Raw genomic sequence first — 18,506 nt, 5'->3', positions numbered from 1 at the left:
ACTGACATCCAGTTGTTCAAACTGGCCAATGTCTTTGCTAACTGCTGGGCCGTGAGGGGGTTGGATTTGGATGTGGAAACCACTAGGCCAGTTGAAGAACTAGGACCTACAGAGGAGGATGGGATGTCCGGAATAGTAGTGGCAGCAGGAGTAGGTGGCTTAATAGAGGCCTCTACCGCAACTGGCTCCTCAGACTGGCCAGTCGGGGCAAAGGTGGATGTTTTTCCCTTCTTATCCCCCTTCGGGTTGTCCGGCCCCTGAATATTAAACCATGAGAACAGGGACACCGTCCGGACTCCAACATCGAAAGGGTATTTTTTCACCTTTGCATCTTCAAAGTACATTGTTAGGGTGTTCGGGTAGGGGTAGTTTCTGTCCGTATCAATGCCAATGGATGTGATCACACTGTACATAACATTCCCACATTGATGGGGAAACCTGCCATGATGGATGCAATGAGAACCACTCGGGCGATTGGAATGGTCTGGTCATGGGATGAAGTGTCCAACCTGTTGCATACAAAAGTTAACCATTCTTTCGCCTCAAAATTGAGGTCCTTTCGCAGTATTTTCTTCCCCACCTGAATCCACTCCGGAATAGTACCTGGCTGAGCTAAGAACTGTGCCACCCAAGGACGAACTTCCTCTTTCAATGCTAACTTCTCTCTGTACAGAGAGTCATCCTCCTCATTGAAACCCAAATATTCGTTCAACGCCTTTCCCGAGAACACTATCTTCTTATCCCGCACTTTGGTTGCAATTGACCCTTCTTTTGTGTGGGCCATATTGCTGTAGAATTCCTTCACCATATGTTCATTTGCATCGACCAGCTCATCTTTATAGAAATCCCACCCCACTCTAGTAAGAAATTGTTCATTGACTCGGGGAAGGTAGGGTAACAAATCCCGGGTGACTACTCTTCTCTCTGGAATCATCTTCTTCTTGGGCCACACTTCCCGGAATTTATGAAAGTCCACCTCGCTGATAAATCTGTCCTTCCATACAACTGGGTTTCTACTTCTTTCAATTCCCCCAACTCCAGGTACCCCACTATCCGGGACCTCCTCATCACTTTTGTTTTTATCTTCTGCACCCTCCTCGGATTATAAAACTGTGGGGGAGGTGGAGTATTTGGCACTGCCTGCTTCTGAGCCCTCAGACGACTCAGGTTGTATGACAATTGGAGCTTTAGCTGGGCCTGCGGGGGATTTCCACGAATCAGCTGAGAAATCCTGGGAGGGGAGGTACTCACTCCCCGACTGCTCCTCATCACACACCACCTGCTTTCTTGTTTTTAGTTTTGATTGGGGAGTGAGTTTCTTCAATTATGCTTTACCTCCCCGGGAGGGGTCAGCTCCTCGTCCAGGTTGTTTAGCTCCACGCCCTCGTTGTTTAACCATTTCCTGCACACAAATAATTCTAACATTGTTAGTTCAGGCAATTGCAAAGTTTAAGTACAGAACAGAAACACAGACAGAGAACAGGTGATAGCAGTGCGGACCGCACAAACAAGGCATGCGGACCGCACTAACCAAGTTAGGAAATGAACCCTCTCTGATTAGGACCTATGCGGACCGCATGAACAGGCGGTGCGGCCGCATGGGGGCCAACGTGATCTGCACAAACTGGTCATGCGGCTGCATTGGCCATACTATTAAAAACCAGTGCCCTCTAAACCTCACCCACGCGGACCGCGCAAACATGGGATGCGGCCACGTGGGGAATGGCGCGGACTGCACAAACTAGGCATGCGGGCGCACTGGGATAATCAACCTTTAGGTTCAAGGTTTACGCGGACCGCGTAGCAGAATGATGTGGCCGCGTAAAAGGCATGCGGACCGCATAATTAGGGGGTGCGGCCGCACTGGGCTTTAATTACAGGGGCAATTAGGGTTTTACAAAAAACTCAAGTCTTTCAGGTTTTAGCATCCTACTTTGTCCCTACTCATTTATAACATGCCCATCATTTCAAAGAACAACAAGAACAATATAAAACTATCCTAATCATGAAACGACGAAGAACAAAAAAGAAAAACAAAGAAGTTATGACTAGGAGAACATGTATAAAGTTTAAATTAATACTAAGTAAAGACTAATGTGAGAGATATGTTACCAGGAAAGCGAAGAAATGCTCTTGATATTAACACTAAGAGGGGTCTCTGAATGTGAACAGTAACTTTTAGGGCTCAGGGGTTAATTTTGGCGAAAAGTTCTAATGAAGATCCTAATGGTCTATTTATAGGAAACACAGTGGGGCCCATCACTTACCGTCCAGTGCGGCCGCTTGAACACGACCGTGGGCCGCACTGGGACTTTACCATTTACTTGTAGCTGCAGCGAAGGCGCGCGGACCGCATGAGACGGGCTGCGGCCGCATGCGAACCACGCGGGCCACACAAAGTGGGACGCGGCCGCATGAGCACAGTTCAGAGACTTGGAAATCCACACAAAGTGGGATTGCGGTCGCACGGTCACTGTTCAGAGACTGTGCACTTTTTACACAGTTGTTTTGCACTGGTTCAATCACAATTCCTGCAATATCTCACAAACCATTAGCTCAAAAATCCTAATCTACAACATAAATCAAAAAAAGAAAGAAAAAGACATGTGTTGTCTCCCAAGAAGCGCCTGATTTAACGTCGCGACACGACTCATGTTACCATCAAAGTCACTTCAAATGAATGAGTGCCACCACGGGGGTGTCATCAAACTTTCCCAAGTAATGCTTGACACGATGCCCATTGACCCGAAAAACTTCACCATTTTTGTTTTTGAGATCAATAGCTCCAAATGGGGTTACACCAACAACTTCAAATGGACCACTCCACTTAGACTTAAGCTTTACCGGGAATAACCTCAACCGGGAGTTGAAAAGAAGAACCATGTCACCAACTTTGAATTCCTTCCCTAGGGCATACTTATCATGAAAGTACTTCATCTTGTCCTTGTACAAGGACGCGCTGGAGTAGGCATGAAATCTAAACTCGTCTAGCTCATTGAGTTGCTCAACCTGGAGATTCACAGCGGCATCCCATTCTAAGTTCAATTTTCTCAAGGCCCACATAGCCTTATGCTCCAATTCCACCGGAAAATGACAAGCTTTCCCAAACACAAACCGGTACGGAGACATACCAATCGGGGTCTTGTAAGCTGTCTGATAGGCCCAAAAAGCATCATCTAGTTTCTTCGACCAATCGGTCCTATTGGCATTGACCGTTTTGGACAAAATACACTTGATCTCTCGGTTGGAAACCTCAACTTGGCCACTCGCTTGAGGATGATAAGGAGTGGTCACCTTGTGATTTACACCATACTTAGCAAGCAATGAATCAAAATCCCGGTTGCAAAAATGAGAACCACCATCATTAATGATAGCACGTGGAGTGCCAAACCTTGTGAAGATACTCTTTTTCAAGAACGCCACCACACTTCGAGCTTCATTGTTGGGCAAAGCGACGGCTTCGACTCATTTTGACACATAATCAACCGCTACCAAGATATAGGTGTTCCCACAAGAACTCACGAACGGCCCCATAAAGTCGATACCCCACACATCAAAAATGTCCACCTCTAGAATTGTGTTGAGAGGTATCTCATCCTTTTTAGAAATCACAGCAGCTCATTGGCATTCATCACATCTCTTGACAAAATCACCGGCATCTTTAAACAAGGAGGGCCAATAGAAACCGCAACTAAGCACCTTAGAAGTCGTCCTCACCCCACCATGATGGCCACCATAGGGAGAGGAATGACAAGCCTCCAAAATACTCAATTCTTCTTCTTCCGGGACACATCGGCGAATCACACTATCGGTGCAAATCTTGAAAAAATATGGCTCATCCCAATAATAATCCAAACTATCCCGCTTGAGCTTCTTCCTTTAGTTAGAAGAGAGCTCATACGGGATTATACCGGTCACAAGATAATTTGCCACATCGGCAAACCACGGCATATCATGCATAGATACCGCAAGGAGTTGTTCATCCGGGAATGAATCATTGATTTCAAGGCCGTCTGAAGGCCTCCCCTCTTCTTCCAAGCGGGACAAGTGGTCCGCCACTTGATTTTCACTTCCTTTTCGGTCCACAATTTCTAGATCAAACTCTTGAAGAAGTAGCACCCATCTCATCAACCTTGCTTTTAAATATTTCTTGGTCATCAAATACCTAAGGGCGGCATGATTGGTATGGATAATCACTTTGGTCCCCATAAGGTATGGTCGGAACTTTTCCATGGCAAACACAATAGCTAGCAACTCCTTCTCGGTGACTGTATAGTTTCTTTGAGCTTCATTCATCGTCATGCTTGAGTAGTACACCAGATAGAACATCTTGTTGATCGTTTGGCCCAAGACCGCCCCTACCGCAACATCACTAGCGTCACACATGAGCTCAAATGGAAAGCTCCAATTGGGTGTGGTAATGATAGCGGTAGTTGTCAACTTGTGTCTTAGAAGCTCAAACGCCTCCATGCATTTCTCATCAAAGACAAACTTGGCCTCCTTCTCAAACAACTTGCACAACGGGTAAACTACCTTTGAGAAATCTTTGATGAACCTTCGATAGAAACCGGCGTGCCCCAAAAAGCTCCTCACCCCTTTGACAGAAGTAGGGGGAGGTAACCTTGAAATGACTTCAATCTTGGCTTTGCCAACTTCAATACCTCTCTTCAAAATCTTATGACCCAATACAATACCCTCTTCTACCATAAAATGGCATTTTTCCCAATTGAGAACTAGGTTTGTATCTTCACATCGGGCCAACACATGATCCAAATTTGTCAAGCATTCTTCAAAAGAGTCCCCCACCACGCTAAAATCATCCATAAATACCTTCAATATATCTTCCACCATGTCGGTGAAAATTGCCATCATACATCGTTGAAAGGTCGTTGGGGCATTACACAATCCAAACGACATCCTCGAAAATGCGAATTTGCCGTAGGGACAAGTAAAGATCGTCTTTTCCTGATCTTCCGGGGCGATGAGAATCTGATTGTACCCCAAATACCCATCTAAAAAGTAATAGAATGACCGACCCGCAAAACAATCAAGCATTTGGTCAAGGAACGACAACGGGAAATGATCCTTTTGAGTCACCTTGTTAAGCTTTCTAAAGTCCATACAAACTCTCCATCATGTCACCGTCCGAGTAGGAATCAACTCATTGTTAGCATTGGTTACCACAGTCATCCCGCCCTTCTTCGGTACGCATTGCACCGGAGAAATCCATGAGCCATAAGAAATAGGATACACCACATCGGCGTCAAGCCACTTGATAACTTCCTTCTTGACCACTTCTTGCATAGCTTCGTTGAGTCTCCTTTGGTTTTCAAGTGAGGGCCTCGCATCCTCCTCCAATATGATCTTATACATGCAAAAGGCGGGGCTTATACCCCGAATATCCGCCAATGTCCATCCGATCGCCCTCTTGCGCTTTTGTAGAACCGCCAAAGTGGCATCAACCTGCACGTTAGTCAAGCAAGACGAAAGAATAACAGGAAAAGTGAAATTAGGGTCCAAGTATTCATACTTGAGGTGAGGAGGAGATGGTTTCAACTCCAACACCGGCGGCTCCTCAATAGATGGCTTGGTTGGCGGAGTTTTGCGATTCTCAAGATCCAAGGATAACTTCCTAGGCTCATAAGAATACGAGCCCATACCATGCAAAGCGTTTACACATTCAACTCTTCCGGCATCATCATCAACATCCATGTTCAAGAGCACAGACTCAAATGGGTCCTCAACATTCACCATTGCGCTTGTGTTATCCACTATCACCGCCGTGACAATGTCAACAAACGAGCACACCTCAGTGTTATTCGGTTGCCTCATAGATTTGCACACATGGAACACCACCTTTTCATCACCAACACGGAAGGTCAACTCTCCCGCTTCGACATCTACCAAAGCTTTTCCAGTAGCTAGGAAAGGTCTTCCAAGGATAATTGGCACCTCAAAATCCACCTCACAATCCAAGAGAACAAAATCGGCCGGCAATATGAACTTATCAACATGAACAAGGACATCATCAATAATCCCCAAAGGCCGCTTCATTGACCGGTCCGCCATTTGAAGCCTTATAGAAGTTGGACGAGGTTGTCCGATTCCCAAGGTCTTGAAGATCGAATATGGCATTAAATTGATACTTGCCCCCAAGTCGCAAAGGGCTTTTGCAAAGTCGGCACTTCCAATGGTATATGGGATAGTGAATGCACCGGGGTCCTCAAGTTTCGGAGCCATAGAATGCACAATTGCACTCACTTGATGGGTCATCTTGATTGTCTCACACTCCATTGATCTCTTTTTTGTAACCAACTCTTTCATGAACTTTGCGTACCCCGGCATTTGCTCGAGTGCCTCCACCAAAGGAACGTTGATAGTCAAACTGTTCATCATCTCAATGAATTTCTTAAATTGGTTGTCACCCTTTTGCTTGGACAACCGTTGAGGATAGGGTGGAGGAGGCCGAGGTAAGGGTGCTTTGGCTTTGGACACCACCGGCTCGGGCATATCAATCACGTGTTCCCTATATGGGTTCACGTCCTCTTGTGTTTCCTCCTCAACCTCATGAAATCAATCTGCACATCATCTCTCACACTTGGTTCAACTACATCTTCAACCACCAAAGGCATTTCATTATCTCGTAACTCATCTTCATCCACCATAACTTGGTTTCCTCTTGAGGCATGCACATCACCGCCTCTTCCACTTCGCGTTGTCACTGCCATCACATGATTATTGTTCCCACCCTTGGGGTTTACTACCGTATCACTTGGTAGAGCACCCTTTGGACGAGTATTTAAAGACTGAGAGATTTGGCCTAATTGCACTTCCAAGTTCCGGATAGATGTGTTATGCGAAGCTAATTGGGCCTCAGAATCTTGGTTCTTTTTCATCATTTGCTTGAACATGCTTTCAATTCTCCCCATATCGCTTAAGATAAACTCGGACCTTGAGAAGGAAAGGGGGGTCGATTATTCGGTTGTTGGTACATGGGGGGCCTTTGAAAACCTTGCCCCCGGTTGCCTTGGTTCCCGCTATTGTTCCACCCTCCTTGATTGTTGTTGTTGCCCCAATTATTGTTACTACCATGCCAATTTCCTTGGTTGCCTTGATTACCCCAATTGTTGTTTTGGTTGTTATCATTCCAATTACCTCCGCCTTGTTGTTGATTGCCCCAATTACCTTGAAGACGCCATTGTTGATTTGAAGAGTTACCTCTATTCCCTTGATAGTTGTTGACATATTGGACTTCTTCTCTTTGATCATCATAGCACTCATTTGAATAACCACCACCATCATTGTTGTTGTCATATTGTTCACAATTACCTTGAGGTTGTTGTCCTCTTTGCCTCCTTTTCAACATAGAAACACATTCCATTGTATTGACTTGGCACGGGTTTTGGACTTGTTGCAATTGTGCCTTTGCCAATTGATTCATAGTTGTTGTAAGCTCAGCGATAGCTTGGCCATGATCGTGCAATTCCTTGTGCAAATGGATAACCATGGGGTCACCTTGGGGCACATTTGCTCGTCTTTGCCATGTCGAAGAGGTGTTGGCCATTTCATCCAGTACATCACATGCCTCTTGGTAAGAAAGTTTCATAAAGTTCCCTCCAGCCAATTGGTTCACGATGCATTGATTTGTGGTGTTGATGCCCCGATAAAAGGTTTGTTGAATCATAGCCTCAGTCATATCGTTATTAGGACACTCTTTCACCATTGTTCTATATCTTTCCCATATTTCATGCAAAGGTTCGGTTGGCTCCTTGCTTGAAATCTAGAATTTCATCCCGAAGAGCTGCCATATGACTTGGAGAGAAGAACTTGGCAATAAATTTGTCCGCTAATTCATCCCATGTTATAATAGAATGATTGAGGAGCCTTTCTAACCAATCTAATGCTTTACCCCGAAGAGAAAACGGGAAAAGCCTCAATCTCAACGCATCCTCAGACACGTTTGTCTGCTTGCTACCCCAACATGTATCCACGAACCCCTTCAAGTGCTTGTAGGCATTTTGATTAGAGGCACCCATGAAATAACCTCTCTGCTCAAGCAAGGTCAGCATAACATTTGTGATATGAAAGTTCCCCGCCCGGATTCGGGTAGGAACAATAGCACTGGCGTATCCTTGATTTGGTAAAACTCTAGGAGCCACTCTCGATAGTGCCGGAGGAGGGTCTGGAATATTGTTGTTCTCATTTGCATTTATATTGACATGTCGGCCCCTCCGTGGAACTTGAGGTAAGACCTCATCTTGTTCTAGATCCTCTACCTCCTCCCCCGCTATCACATTGCCGAGAGGGTCATTTGCATGAAGAGCCATTGTACCTGATTGATCGACACAAACAAAATTAGTAAACAAGAAGGAAAGAGAAGCAAAACACAAAACTAGCTACACAAATAGTCAACACTGTAAACTCCCCGGCAATGGCGCCAAAACGTTATCGCATCAAACTCAACCTCACACAACGGTAGGAAGAGCGGGCGCTAAGACTTTTACCCGAATAGTGGTATCGAGGTCAATTTCCACAGGGAGCTTGGGATGGAGTTGCGTATTTGTTCAGACTAGGAATGCGTACTTGCTCCTAATTGTACTTCTAAAAGTTTTTGAGGTTTTTTTTGTTTAATAACTACTATTATCAACTACAAATTTAAGCTAATTTATGCTAAAGGGAGATGTTCTAAGTTGTGATTAATATAGAGAAAGGCACTAGGGTCGTGGCATCACCTAGGTGGTTAACTAACGGGTAGAGACTACTAATAATAGATTGACATATTTGGGATCAATGTTATAACCGTTGCACAATTATACCCACTCTCACACCTCTTGGTAGAGAGAGCGATTTTTCCCAATTGACTCTCTCGAGACCAATTGGGTAGGCCAATTAGACCAAGCAACCAGGGTTCAAGTAGGGTGATTACTCTCTCGAGGTTTAACCCGTTAATTGGGACTACCATTTCTCATGGGTCCACCCCAATTCCTTGTTGGGTCAATTTTGGGGTCATAAACTCTCTTTCTCAAGAAGAGTCAAGACCCACTAAGCTAGAATCAATGTTTGCAACCAACAATCCTTAATTAAACCATAAAATTAACCCAAATAACAAACACCCAATATCAATCTATCATTAAGAAGCAACACCCATTAATTACCCATACTAGGGTTGAGCTACAACCCTAGCTAATGGGTTTAGCTAGACATAATTAAAGAAGAAAATGAAGAAATAGAAGATGAAACAACCATATTAATTAATTGCTAATGTTAAACTACAATAATCTATAATGAAACTAAGCTAAAAATGCCCAAGATAGGCCAAAACATAAGTCTCATGAGTGCAACAGCTATTAGATGTACCCAACTTGACCTAAAAATGGTAAAATATTCTATTTATAGTGGGCTAGAAAAACTAGACAAAAATGCCCCTGTGGAGTTAGTGCGGACTGCACAAAGTTGGCACGCGGTCGCACTGGGTTGCTTGACCTCTGAATCTTGCTCTCTGAAGATGGTGATGCGGACCGCACTAAGTTGGAATGCGGCCGCATGAAGACTGGCGCGGACCGCACAAAGTTGTTGTGCGGCCGCAGGAATAGTTTGGCAGCTTCTCTGAACTTCTTGGACGCGGACCGCGTGACCATAGAGTGCGGCCGCATGGAGAGGGATGCTGGCCGCATGAAGTGGGACGCGGCCGCGTGGTTTTCTTCTGGAATATGACACTCTCTGAACTTTTTTGATGCGACCGCATAGCAAGATTGTGCGGACGCATGAAGTGGGACGCGACCGCATGAGCTTGACTAGTAGTTTCACAGTCTCTGAACTCCTATGGTGTGGCCGCATGACAAGATGGTGCGGTCCGCACCAAGTTCTGAATGTCCTTACTTTAATAATCTTTGACACTTGAGCATGTTTCACTCCGATTTGAGCCGATCTTTGACGATTTGTCACTTTATAGCTCAAACCTGCAATCAAGCGCAATCTGTAAGCATTTTGGGACTATTTTGTAGCAAATTACACTCAAAGCGCAGGCAAGTATGGGTAAAAAACATGTTAAAATCCTACTTATCAGCCACCGTGTGGTTCCTCAGCACAGCCAAGGACCTCCCGGACTGGGTTAGACTATTAGACTCCACCTCCCCATACGACAAACGTGTTTGGCGTGATTTGCCCAAAACTCGATGGGAGGAAAATAATCACGGTATACCCTCATCATTGTCACTTCTAAATCCCTTATGAATAAATTTCTTAGCGGTATGTTTGACATTTTACGCCTGTGTAGGCCTTGGTGAAGCTGTTTTAATGAGACCGCCTCCTTCTGGCGAAGAAAGACCCACAGACCCGCCAAAGATAGAAACTGAAAAAAAAGACGATGGCGGAGTCCCCAAAACCAAAGAGAGCTAGGGCTCGAAAGCCTAGGGTTGGTGCAACGGACCTAACTCCGGAAGCTGCTGAGAGTCTTCGTGTTGAAGACGAAGACGATGATGGTTGCCCACAGGTACATAGGGCAAGACGAAATGCTGATGCTTCGAAGGTTGCTGGGCAGAAGACTACCGAGTTTGAGGGGGCCGATGCGGTCCCATCTTGTACTGAGGAGACCCAGGAGGAGGGTTTGGATGCAGTCCCCGAGCCGGCCACTGATCAGGACATAACTTGTGCCGATGAGCGCTTGGTTGGTGCATTCAGAGGATCCAGCTCTGAGGCCCTTCGAGGGCAAGAGGAAGCCTCGATAGAGGTTGATGCCTTAGGTGATCTTCAACAAGGCCCGTCGTTTTCCCCAAGGCAAATACGGGATGCCCAAAATAGGGAGATTCCTAATGTGGGGGCATCCCAGGGAGAGGATGACGCATTTGGGGATTTCTTTGCCGATGTTGAAGAGGATGATGATCTCGACACCCCAGTCATTCTTGAGGAGGCTGCGAAACTCTAGAAATAGGTGATTTTGACATAACCTTTGTGCATTGAGTTTTAATCTTTGTTTTTCTAACTTCCTTCCTTCGTGCTACAGGTCACGATGTTGTATGACCAGGCCTTCTCCAAGTTAAGAGCTGAACTACCCCATAGTGAGGAGGAGTTCGATAAGCTTGCTATGGAATCGAATGAGCTAAAAACTCTATACGCCCGAAGGGAGGAGGAACCGAACAACCTTCGAGCAAGCTTGGAGAAAGTTCTCCAAGAGCGGGCTAACTTCATCGAGCAGATAGTTCGGTATTCATGAGCTTGCTTTTTGTTTTCATAACTTGGTGTTTATTATCTTGACTCGGTATTTGCAGATTGAGCGAAAGGATGCCTTAGCGGAGCAGCTTTGTGGAGAGATTGCGGCCAAAGATGTCGAGATCCTTGAGCTGAAGCGGTGCAAGGATAGCATGGTCTTGGAAAGGGATACTCTCCAAGGGGAGCTAGCCTCGACCCAAGGTCTTCTTCAAGGTGCTAAAGAGGTGGCTCACAATTTCAAGGCGCTTCATGCTGAGTTGGCTGCCACGTTATCCATGGCCAATTCTAAAACCGATGCTTTCTTATCCTCATATCGGGATGATGTTGCTGCAGCAAATGCTCGAGCCAAGGAGATATCTGAAGAGGCTGAGCTCAAACTAACTCGTGCCCTTGCACATGCTCGGTTAGAGGCTCATAGAAAGGCCTTTGAGGAAGTGCATGCCAAGGGTTTTGATCTCTCTACCGAGATCGAAGAAGCAAAGGCCTTGGAAGAGGAGTCAGCAACTCTGACTACTTCAGAGGAGGGATCTGTGATTGGCTCAGGGAGTAGCGAAAATAAAGATTAATCCATCTTTGCTCTTTTTACCTCTTCTTTTTTTGTACATGGACTCCGCAAGGGAGTTTTGTAGATTCACTTTTGTAAACATATTTTTGGAATGCAACGGGTTTTCCTGTTTAATGTCTTCAAAGTTTGGCCTTTTAGTGTTCATGTCGAAGTCAAGCTTCGAACTTGAATTTAACTTCTTCGAGCTCGATCTCGGAGTAACAGACACCCTTTGGATCGGGTTGTTCTGGTTTCGATCGTATACCTTCCCTAGGTTGGGTTGGTAAGGACTCGATTTGACTCCTCAATGCATTGAATATGGTATGGTGACGTTATTCCTTTGACATGACCGTGAAGTGACCGAAATGGCCCCGCCTATACATTTCCCGAAAAGTCACAATTGCATCGTGAGAGCTGATTGGCTATCAAAGTTAACGAATATCCGTTGCTCTTCTTATATATACTTTCTTTCCTCTCATTGAGGGCTTTGCTGCTTTGCGCAACTACCTTTCTCTACAGAGTTCTTTTTTTGCACTAGTTCTAGTAGCGCATCAGGCCAAAGCTTTCACCTGAGTTTTCATCTTCCCATTCTTGTTTTGAAGGAGCTATGGCTACCATGCCCAAATTCGCTCACCGGGAAAAGAGAAGTCACACCTCTGCTTCCCGCCTGGACGGTGGTACACCGCCGACGTTTGGTAAGCTAACTTCGAAATGTTTCATCTCGATGAGAGATTTTACGATAGAGAAACCTCTCCACGTTCTGGGCCATCGAGAACATGCATCGAGGTTCATTCGATCAATAGAATAGAGACACCTCAAGGCTGTGAGGAGAGACTGCGGATGGGGTGAAAAGGTGAGGCTGCAAGTACCCTCCCGGGAAGAGGATATTATGGCCCACATAGAGGGTTTTCTAAATGTGTATACATACCCTTTTACGCTGGGTCCTCTCGACTGACTCGTGCTCGAATTCTGCCGAAGATACTGAGTTACTTTGGCTCAGATCCATCCGTCTTTCTAGCGGATTGTGCTGATGATGAGATTTTTCGCTAAGAAGGCCGGGCTCGAGTTCACTCTTAGCCATCTCACCAAATTGTATCGGGCTTTGCATCATCGAGGTCTAATTACACTATGACGCCGATCCACCAAGCCCTTTATTTCCAGTGATGACGAGGACAGGGATCGAGGATGGATGAGTCGGTTTGTTCGAGTGAGGACTGTTGATATTATTCCTGCGGAGTTCTTGCCATTTCCCGAGAAATAAAATTTCAACTGTAAGTGATACACTGTACTCTATTATTTTTGTTCTTGGTAGAGCCAGACTCCGTAAGGGCGTTTTCTTTCCCTTTCCGCAATGATCCCGTGGATGCCAAATGAAGTCCCCAATCTTGCATACTGAGCCCGCAAACTGGCAGCCTCTTTGACTTATGACGAGCGAAATTGGCGAGATTTTTCGAAGGGCAAATAGGAGGCTAAGCACCATGGTATGTGCTATGTAGTCCTTCTCTCGAGGAGCACTTTCCCTTTCGTATACTTATTTCTTTGTTGCAGGCATCGGTGAGTTTTTTTAGGTGAGATCATCCCCTTTCGAGGAGGCGGAAAGACCTTCAATTTTTGAGACAGGGAAAGATAATAAAAGGAAAAGGTCCCTGGAGGATGAGGATTCCTATAGAAAAGTGGGATCCGCCCAGGGGCGCGAGGACGACGTTGACGCTGACAAAGATCTCATTTTTATCGGTCGTTCTGTGGACATCAATGCACCAGAAGAGGATGACTCTATATTGATGGCTTGAACCAGGAAGCCTCCTGAAGGAAATAATCCAAAATTGAGGAAAGGTGAAGGTCCTTCATTACCTAATTTGGCAGCTGGTTCTCAGACGTCAGGAAGTATCCTGAGCGGAATGGGCTTCGACGCATCTCCGCCCAATCAGGGCGACTCGGGTTGTATACCAGGGCCGATGAGACTAAGTCGGTAGATGCAAAGTCGACCTTCGAGGAAGCTCAGCAGCTCTGCTCTATGATGAGTTTTGAAGCTATTACAACTTTTCCAACTCCATGCTCTCTCCTTTTTAACTGAACTTTACTTTCTCATAGGCCTTCGATAAGCTCAAATCTGAGCTGTTTCGCTGTGAGACTAAGTTGCGTAATGCCTTGAATTGGGAAAAATCTCTCAGGCTTATTTGTGATAAGAAGACAAGAGAGATGATACATCTTTGATCGGAGTTGGACCGAAGTCGTGATTACGAAGGCATCCTCGAGAAACAAGTAACTTCTATTTTAAGGGAATACATGCTTCTACTCCTATCTTCTGAAACTAATGTTTCATTATCCCAGTTGTAGAGAAAGACAGAAAGGCTGGAGCGCCTTTGAAGCGAAGTCAACCAGGTTATTCTGAATACAACAATATGAAAGCATATATAGATGCTCATGGTGTAGCCAAAAGGAATGCTTTGGCTAAGGTTTCCGCCCTTGAGATACAACTTCATAATTCTCGAGAAAGACACTTGGTCCATGCGAGTAGGGTTTCTAGGCTCGAAACAGATCTTTTGAAGATGAATGTCGAAGTCGTGAATGCTCAAGCCGAAGCCGAAGAGGTCCAAGAAAAGGCCGATAAGAAGGTAATAATCTACCTAAAAGATGTTGCTGAATCTCGTGCAAAGTTTAGGGGGGCTTCCTATAGAGAGAGGAGAAGCAATAAATATGCCCGATGCAAATCTCGGAGGGAAACTCTCGAGGAGATTCATGGTAAGGGCTTCGATCTCTCGGAGGAGATAGAGCAGGCAGAGGAGGATGAGTTCGACGCCAAGTTCCTAGTTTCCGATACTGAAGATAACGAAGAGGGGGCCGGTGAGGGAGCTGGTCTCGAGGGAACCGATGGAGACATAGTCCCTGAGGGGGGAAAGGCTAAGTTTCCGAGGGTAGATTAGGTCTTTCTTTCTTGTTCTTTGTATAGGTCTCCCTGTGGAAGCGCTGCAAATGTAACTTTGTACTATTATTTATAATAAAAAGGAAACCTTTGGATTTCCCTTTTTATATATTTTCACTTGCTTGTGACTTTGCTTATGTTTTGAGTGTTAATGCTTATCGATAATTAGTCCGATTTGTTGGACTTTAAGATAGGAACCCTTAGGTTGTGCTTGATAAGTAATTAATAATAATTTGACTATTCAAGGCTCGGTCCTAGAAATCAAGTGTTTACTCAGGCTCATTGACCCTTAGGTTTTTTAGGCTGTCCTTTAGGCTCTTACGCATTGGCCCTTAGGTGCTTTTTAGATTGGGTCGATGCGACCTCTGATATGGCTATAATTTTCCCTATTTCGTCTGAAGACTTTGGAGTTTTGATTATGCCTTGGCATATTTTTGTGTTCGCCCGACTCATCGACGGCTCAAATAAGAACCTCGATTATGAGTCGATATGTGACGATAATTGAGTACCTCGGGAGGTTCTCTTGGAGGCTAATTTTTTGAAGCCTTTTGTTGAAGGCTGATTTTCTCGAAGCCTTTTTATTATATGGTGTTGATATGATCGAAGCTCCTTTGCTTATGCCGGGGGTAGCCTGACAAACCGATTCTTTTCGAATTATTTTCGAAGTATTTGAAGACCTTTAATTTTACAGCAGCGGTCGGACGTCTCCGAGCCGCGTTAATTTGGCTGGAGCCTTTTGATATGACTGTAGTCTTTATGTTCGGCCGTAGCCTTTAGTCCCCAGGTGAGATGACCTCGGCATCTATATCGAGAGTATCCCTTTTTATAGGGTCTTAGAAGTCTGATATATAGCCTTGGCCTTAATATAGGGGTTATGCCTTTTTAGGGTCTTATAAGTTTGGGCATGCCTTGTTGAGGTATTACATATTTGATGTTGCCTCACTGAGGGCTTACGAGCTCGAAGTTTCCTGATCGTGGTCTTACGAATTTGATTTTTCGATGGCTCGATGAACTGACCGTCAATGACCGTCCCCGAGTGTTCGAGGATTTTTGGCCCTTGAGTCGTTTTGTGTGAAAGTAGTAAACTTCTTTGAGGCACAAATTGTTTTGACAAGCGAAGAGTAACATATAACAACAGAATAATAGTAGAGAAATGTAAGGAACGTCATAAATCAATTACTAGCAAAAGATAAGGAAATAAGAAGAACAAGTACACATGTAATACCGTTGCAGGCGTGCAACCCGATCCCCCGATCCCATTTCATATAGTACTATTGCAGGCGTGCAACCCGCTTCCATTTCATGTATTATCGTTGCAGGCGTGCAACCCGCTCCCATTTTATTTATCAACACCAATCATAAAAGAATCCCGGCAAAGGAACAATAGCATAATAACAACATCCCAGCAAGGGAGCAATAATATTACAACAACATCCTGGCAAGGGAACAATAATATCACAACAACATCCCGGCAAGGGAACAACAATATCACAACAACATCCCGGCAAGGGAACAACAATAAAATTCTCATATGAAGCACGAATAAACCACAACGGAGTCATAAAAATTACAATACAAGACTAACAGGCATGCTTGACACCGACGTATAGATACTCGTCACCATGCCTATACGTCGTACTCCACAGTTAACACGTAGCAAATAAGACACGACTCCTAATCCCTCAAGCTAAGGTTAGACCAAACACTTACCTCAAACATCCACGGCCAACTCAAGCCTCAAACACCACTTTTCCTTTACAATTCGCCTCCAAATTACTTTTATATAGTCCAAATTAATTTAACAACATTAATATATACTAAAGAATTCATACCCTACGTTCAATTATTGGTTTTCTATCATTTTTCCCAAAAAAGTCAAAAATCGACCGCGGGCCCGCTTGGTCAAAACATGAGGTTCGGACCAAAACTCGATCACCCATTCACCCACGAGACCGAATATGCAATTAGTTTCGGAATCCGACCCAAAAAGAGGTCTAAATTCCAATTATTCTAAAATCCCTAACTCTACCCAAATCCCCAATTTCTACCATAAAGAATCATGATTTACGCCTAGAAATCTAATGGGTGTTAATGAAAATTGAAGAATATAAGTCTAAGAACACATACCTATGGCTTTGTGGTGAAATGCCTCTTCAAAAATCGTCCAAGTTCGAGTTTAAGTGAAAAAGTTATGAAATTTTGAAGAAATCTCGTTTTGCTACTGTTGTAAAATAACTGGGCAGGGAACCTATGCGTTCGCATACGATTGGATGTGTTCGCATAGAACAAATGATGACCCCCAGACTTAATGTTATGCTATCGCGAACCTACCTATGCAATCTACCTATGGCTTTGTGGTGAAATGCCTCTTCAAAAATCGTCCAAGTTCGAGTTTAAGTGAAAAAGTTATGAAATTTTGAAGAAATCCCGTTTTGCTACTGTTGTAAAATAACTGGGCAGGGAACCTATGCGTTCGCATATGATTGGATGCGTTCGCATAGAACAAATGATGACCCCCAGACTTAATGTTATGCTATCGCGAACCTACCTATGCAATCACATAGAACAAATGATAACCCCTAGAATCAACTCTATGTTATCGCGGACCTACCTATGCAAATGCATGAACAAATGATGATCTCCAGAATTAACTCTATGCTATCGCGGACCTACCTATGCAATCGCATAGAACAAAAACCTGGACACCAGCAAACATCAAAAACACCAGATTTTCTAAGTTCGAATCACCCCGACGCCTATCCGAAACTCACCCGAGCCCTCGGGGCTCTAAACCAAACATGCGCGCAAGTCTAAAAATATCATACGGACTTGTTCGTGCGATCAAATCGATAAATAACGAATTTAGCATAGAAATCTAAGAAAAATCTCAAAACTTTCAAAGTATCAAATTTCACAACTACGGGTCCGGATCACATCAAACGACTTCCGTTTCTTACCAAATTTCATAGACGCATCTTAAGTGTCATATTGAACCTGTACAGGGCTCCGGAACCAAAATACGGGCCTGATACCATAAATTTCAAATATAATCATATTTCCAAAAACTATTATATTTTCAGCAAAATAATTTCTTTCAAAAATTCATTTCTCGGGTTTGGGACCTTGGAATTCGATTCCGGGCATACGCACAAGTCCCATATTTTCCTACGGACCCTTCGAAACCGTCAAATCACAGGTTCGGGTTCGTTTGCCCAAAATATTGACCAAAGTCAACTTAAATTCAATTTTAAAGGCCAAATTAACATTTTCATTACATTTCCACATAAAAGCATTTTGGATATGTACCCGGAACGCGCACACAAATCGAGGTAAGGAAAAAGGAGGCTTCTAAGGCCTACAAACACTCTTCCTCACCCAAACAATAATCACAAGAAATAAGGGCAAGAAAATAAATGAAATCACAATAAAATCCCGGTAAGGGAACAATAGTTCAACAACCAAATCCCGGCAAGGGAACAATATCAAAAGCTCCCGGCAAGGGAGATAGCATTAAAAGGAACAACATCCCCGCAAGGGAGACAATACGTTAATCCTATTCTCTTTTTCACATTTACTCCACAACTCACTACACAACTTGAGCCAATGCTCTATAAGGTGCAATTATCAATTTTACTTCCACAATTCATTTTACAACTTAAGCCAACACTCCTCAATATTCAATTACTAATACTACTTCCACAAGCTTTGCTCAACAATAGAAATCATCACATAAAGCATGAACAATACAAACGGAGTCATAAAAATTACAATACAAGACTAACGGGCATGCTTGACACCGACGTATAGATACTCGTCACCATGCCTATACGT

Source organism: Nicotiana tabacum, chromosome 6 (assembly GCF_000715075.1).
Source record: "Nicotiana tabacum cultivar K326 chromosome 6, ASM71507v2, whole genome shotgun sequence".
In the NCBI taxonomy this organism is placed as follows: domain Eukaryota; kingdom Viridiplantae; phylum Streptophyta; class Magnoliopsida; order Solanales; family Solanaceae; genus Nicotiana; species Nicotiana tabacum.
Note: the sequence above shows the minus strand (reverse complement) of the source record.